The sequence below is a fragment of the Cynara cardunculus genome (assembly GCF_001531365.2).
Source record: "Cynara cardunculus var. scolymus isolate 2C chromosome LG 1, CcrdV1, whole genome shotgun sequence".
In the NCBI taxonomy this organism is placed as follows: domain Eukaryota; kingdom Viridiplantae; phylum Streptophyta; class Magnoliopsida; order Asterales; family Asteraceae; genus Cynara; species Cynara cardunculus.
Window position 1 is genome coordinate 24,417,974 of NC_037528.1, and position 6,206 is coordinate 24,424,179.

General features: G+C 33.3%; 1 non-coding gene across 1 annotated transcript; it reads right to left on the minus strand.

Annotated features, from left to right (window-relative positions):
• Window positions 1-5,517: 5,517 nt before the first annotated feature.
• LOC112503772 lies at window positions 5,518-5,624 on the minus strand. Its single transcript, XR_003068083.1, has one exon. It is a non-coding gene; the product is annotated as a small nucleolar RNA R71 (small nucleolar RNA).
• Between the last annotated feature and the right edge of the window lie 582 nt (window positions 5,625-6,206).

A 6,206-nucleotide genomic window follows, 5' to 3' on the forward strand; every position in this document is an offset into this window, starting at 1 on the left:
TTTATATATTAAAAAAATATAGTATATGTATATATAATAATATAAACAATATATTAATTATCTATTATTTTTTAAAGATATTTTAAAAAAATAGGTCAAAAGATTAAACTCTCTCATTCTAATGCAGATTGTTAACATAGTTAGTGACCATGGAGCCCTTTTAGAACAGAATGAAAACCACAAAGACGATTTTTGTACTTATCAAAGTTCAACTCCCACTTTCAAAGATTTCACTAAACCTCAAGCACCAAAATTAAAGTTTACTCGATATTTTTATTATGCAATGTTCAATTAGATAAAAAGAAGCTTAAAAGATTAGTGCTAAATCATCCCCAAACGATTCTATATACAAAATCTGTTACTAATATTTCGGTAATTTTATGGACAATTCATTTCTTTGTCTTTAGAATATTTGACTAGAGATATTTAAAATATATTATTCAAAGATTATTATTATATCTTAATAAAACACGAAACTTTAATAACGCATATATCAATTATGCAACATTTTTCTATCTATCGTAACTCGATGTTTACAATAATCTAATGTGTGGCTTTCGTTCATATTACTAACGTACGATTGATACGAGTCAATGTTGGTTATTACAAGTTATGATCCACATATATTAGATGTTTGCTTGATTATGTTTACTCGTATTAAGAATCTGAGTATTGTAGTTATAATCACTTGTATAAATTATTGGATTGTGTATCAATTGCACTTTTCAGTTACTGTGTTTGGTTCTTTTACTGTCTTAGGTTTCACGAAATCAGTATCGGGATAATCCAAGAATTCAATATCGTATTTTAGACATAAAAACTTGAGTATGTCACACCGTATATAAAGTGTTTCATATGTTTATATGAGCGATCGATGGTTACGGGTAGTCAGAATTTAGTAAATAACTACACACTAATTACAACTTACAACTTCCTACAGATAAAGTCGAAATGGATCAGAGGAAGACTCATAAGCTCTGAGTTAGAAAGCAAGTCAGAGGATTCTTAGAAGCCAGCTCAAAAGCTTTGATTCAGAAGGCTTTACGATCAAGTGCTATGAGTCAGAAGCCTTCACGATTGGAAGCTCTGAGTCAAAAGTCTTCATGATCAGAAGCTTCTGATTCCACTTAGAAGCTTATGATTCCATACTTATGGGTCATTTACTAAACACTTACCTTGGTAAGCGTTTACCAATTCAATTACCTTACAGGGTGAAAATAACAACGATCGAGAATCTTACTCGATAAGCGAGGGTGCTGACTCTTAGCCGACAAACGTTACCATGTTATAAACGCTTACCATCAATCCAATTTGATGGCAAAAAATGTTATCTCTTAAGGTTAATGAGAGTTGTGACTCTTGCGGTAAGCGCTTACCTGATAACCGTTTAGTAAATGACCCCTTGGTCTCTAAAATAACAAAAAGTTTGGAAGGATTCTAGCCTTCTAGTTTATACTAAATTTTCTAAGCACCCTTGTTCATAAAATCCATAGAGGCTTCGAGACGTTGCCCCGAACCCAAGGAGGGTGGTCCTCGGCCTTGCTCGTTGAACGGTGAATGGGACCATCTCTAAGGGCACTGTCCTGTCTTTACCTTATGGCGATCGAATGTGATAAAACAACATTCGTGAGTGTACACTCCGCCCCCCTAAGCTCATGTGTATGTTTGTATTGTCACTTAGTCGATCTTTTTGGAATCACCATTACATCAAAATATTTAATGACACTAAAACCAACAACTCATGCGTACATATTTATTATATGATTGTAAATATGGAATTTACTATTGAAAATTTGAAACTTTTTGATTCATTGTTTACAAATGAGAATGTTAGAAACCTTGAACTCACTAAACGTAAGTCGATTGTATTGTTATTTTTCATTGCTAAGACTATTTATGTATAGTTGTTGACGGAGACAAATGTTGACTTCCCTTGTTTGAATTTCATAATTTAAGATTCAATTACCGATGCATGATGTTAGTGTTAGAATGAATATACGACCGTTTTATAAGTATTGTAAAGTTTATGTTTTAGTTATAACAAAAAGTTATTGTACGTATAAAACATTCAAATACTTAACGTCATTTGGTTTGCAGGAATGAAATGAAATGGATTTGAGGGAATTTGGATTTCAGATTCATTCGAATTCCGTGTTTGGTTTGCAGGATTGTCTGGATTTGAAATCCTATGATTTCATTGAAATCTCTCAAACATAGGATTTTGAAATCTCAAGGGGATGGTTGGGATTTCACGAATTTTCATAGGATTTGTATATAATAATGTTTAAAAATATTTAAAAACAATTGTTTTCTAATAATCAATTAATAAAAAGTTAATTTAATTATTTTTATAATTATTTATAATTTGTTTTAATAAATTATTTATAAAGAATAAATTCAATTACATTTCAAATCCTACAAAACAAACACACCAAAGATTTTAAATTTTTCCAAATCCAAATGCCTCAAATTCCAAATCCATTCATGAAACTAAATCCCTCAAAAACATTTCATCAAATCAAACGCACCTTAAAGTTTTTATTGAATTTATATTTTAAATTGAATGCAGTTAAATGATAATTATGATTGATTAATGGTTATTTTTTGTTATAGTTATATAATTTGTAATTAAATTATTAGAAAAGACATTTGATTGCTCTAAGTAGGCCTCGCCCCTATTAACTACAACCAATCTGTATTGTTGAGTTTCTTGTGTGTTAGTGGAAAGAATCGATCGTCTTGCAGAGCATAACTAGGGAAGCTCTAAATAAGATTTAAAACAAAATTCCAACTTAAGTTATTTAGGGAGCGTTTGGCTCGCAAAATAGAATTAGATGGAATTGGAATCCATCAAAGTAATTTGACTTTAAAGAAATTGGAATAAAGTTCGACCATGCATTTGGTTGGTAGGAAATGGAATAGAATCTCTCAAAAAGTATTGGAATGTCCATGCTTGTTTGGTATAATGTAACTTTAGAAATGGAATGAAATAACAATAAATGACCAAAATACCCTTTTATTACATTTTGATACTTTTTTTTGCTTAAATTATACATAAAATATAATGATAATATTAATTTGTGGGGATGGTGATTGTGTCAAAGACGGTAGTGTCGTGGTGGTGTAAGTGGTGGGTGGGTGGGTGGGTGAGGGTGGCGGTTGTGACGAAGACAGTAGTGGCATGGTGGTGTTACCGGTGGGTAGGGTGAGGTATGTAGCAGGTGGACGGCGACAATAAGGCGTGAAAGTGGGGTGAGTAGGGGTGGGTGATAGGGGTTGAGGATGGGATGTGTAGTGTCGGGCATGATAGTGACAATAGTAGTGCAGTCGTGGTGGGAGTAGGTTAGTGTCATCTGATTTTTCATTTATTGTTTCTTGGAGCTAAATGTTATGATTTACCTATTTTTAGGATGAATAGATGGTTAACTTGCTTGTTTTGACAGATTACTCATGATGAAGCAATATTGCAGCATAGGGCAACAGCTGGAAATGGAGGTTGGGAACTTGAAGATTAATGGGAGTTACCAAAAGACAATTTTTGGAAGCTTTCTGAACACTTTCCCTTCATGGTTTACAGCTCTAAATAGTTGTCTTAAAGTTACTTTTAGTTTTTTTGTCTCATTAGTTGATGTTTTGTATACTTTAAACCTAGTGACTAAGTACTGTAATATTTTCATTTTACCCCCTCTATCGTAGTATAAATAGAGGGGTTGGGTTAGTGTTTAGATATAACTTTTCTACTATGCAAGTTTCTCTCTCTAGAAATTTAAGTAATTTTTAGTTGAATTCTCTCTTTCAAGTTTACTTTCAATTGTCTTTTAATTCTTGCAATTTCCTATCCTTTATTTATTTATTACGCTTTTCGTCTTTACATTCCGTTATTTAATTTTCTTTTTTACTTTTATGTCTTTATTTACCGCAATTTATATTTTTTGCAATTTTCTTTCCGTTATTTAATTTCCGTCATTAATCTTATGTCTTTATTTATCGCAATTTATATTTTCTTGCAATTTTCTTGCAATTTTCTTTTCATTATGAGTAGCTAAATTTCTTGGCTCCTGTATAAGACGGAAAGGGTGAGTTTGTAAATCAAAAGAATGTAGACCCTTTTATGTAATAACAATGTTTCATTATTTCATTTCAAGTTTTATAGAATCAATGACACTTCTTGACGAGTTGATCAATATAAAGTGTTAAAGTGTCATAGACTCTTAGCTGAGCCATTGATTACACGTCAATTTGGATGATTTGGGAAGTGGACTTGAGAGAGTTACTGACAAAGAGATTTGTTATCTGTATTCTCTAAATTGGTTAATTCTCGACAACATGATCACTTTGAAGTGTTAAAGTGGAGTAGACTCAGAGATGAGCCATTCGGAACACATCCACTTGAATGATATGGGAATCCACTCGAAAGAGTGATTTTTAACAAAGAGAATTGTTTATCAATATATCTTTTGTTACTTTCACTAGTCCGGACACCACATAGAGATAGGGTTGAAAGACATAAGATCAGTGTAATGGACAAGTACGGGAGGAATACCCTCAAAATAAATGGTGCAAATAGTTGTTACTAATTGCATGATGTGGAAATTTGACAGCTTAGTTCACACTGTGACATTTTGATAGCATTGGTCTATAGGAAATTGTATTTACATCTCACCCTGTGGACGATAATCGGTACTTGTACCATTTTCTTACTTAAAAGACGATGTTGGGACTAACTGTATACTTGCTTTTGGTCCTGATTACTATGTCTGTAGGTGTGTAAAAAGCTCATGTCAAGATTTTGGTGCTGCTGCCAGGAATTATCAAGCTAAAAGTTCTTTTTGAAAGTAACGTTAAAGATTTGATTTTTCTAACACCGTTTTGGATACACCGCAGGGAGTTTCTCGAATTTGATCTAGATATGGAGAGAACATTTTGTCAAAGAATAATAGTAGAAAGAGCATTTTTTTTACTCTACTCCCTTCTAAAATGGCGTTACCTCCCCCACTTATTACAGATCAGCCACCTCAACCACTGCCACGTTTAGAAAATCGACCACCTGGTTTTATACCACAATTTCAGGATTTTCCACAAGGAACACCAAATCGAGATGAGATAAATGATGACACAAAATCTGAAAATAATGATCAACCAAGGGTTCAAGCTCCAAATCTAATTGATCTTGCAAAGTCTAAAAATCTAAGAATCATGGACTATGTTATCCCTGATTTTGAGCAATTGATCTCAAGGATATTTAGGCCTCATATAACAGCCCCCCATTTTGAGCTTAAATCGGTCATGTTCCATATGTTGCAAACAGATGGACAATTTGATGGATTACCATTGGAAGATCCCCACTCATATTTAAAATCTTTCATAGATATCACTGATGCTTTCTTGATCCCGGGACTGCCTAACGACGCTCTAAGACATACTTTATTTTCATTTTCTTTACGGGATGGGGCAAAGTCATGGAGTAATATGGCTGAAAAGTTTTTGCGAAAATATTTTCCACCCACCAGGAACGCAAAGTCCATAAATGAAATTTGTCTTTTTAAACAAATGGACGATGAAGTTGTTCCTGATGCATGGGAGAGGTTCAAAGAGCTATTAAGAAAATGCCCTCACGATAACATTCCTTACTGTATTCAACTCTAGACATTCTACAATGAGTTAACTCCCATGGTTAAACAGATGCTCGATACGATTGTAGGTGAGGCCTTTACAGCTAGTACCTATAATGACGGGTATGAAATTCTTGAAAAGATTTCAGCAAACAATGGATACTAGGATGATCCACGTGCTCAACCACAAATGAAGACAACTAGAATTCATGATATAGATGTATACACTACATTAACAACATAGCTCACTTCCATTACCATCATGCTTAAAAACTTCATTTATGGCCAAGTAGTGTTGCTAGTTGCTATTAAACCTATTCCATTAGTCCTCTCGTTGCAATGTGTTTGTTGTGAAGGGGAACACTCTTATGAACATTGTCCTCATATGATAAAATATAAAATGTGTTCATAATAGATCTAATCACTATTCCAACATCTACAATGGTAGTTGGAAGCAACATCCAATTTTTTCCCTGGAACAATCCATGTTTGAATCCACCCGTACTAAAACAACAAGGAACCTCAAATTTTCAACCACAACAACATGCGAGCAATTCTAATTCTCATAATCATAACCAAAATTTTCAAACTAGC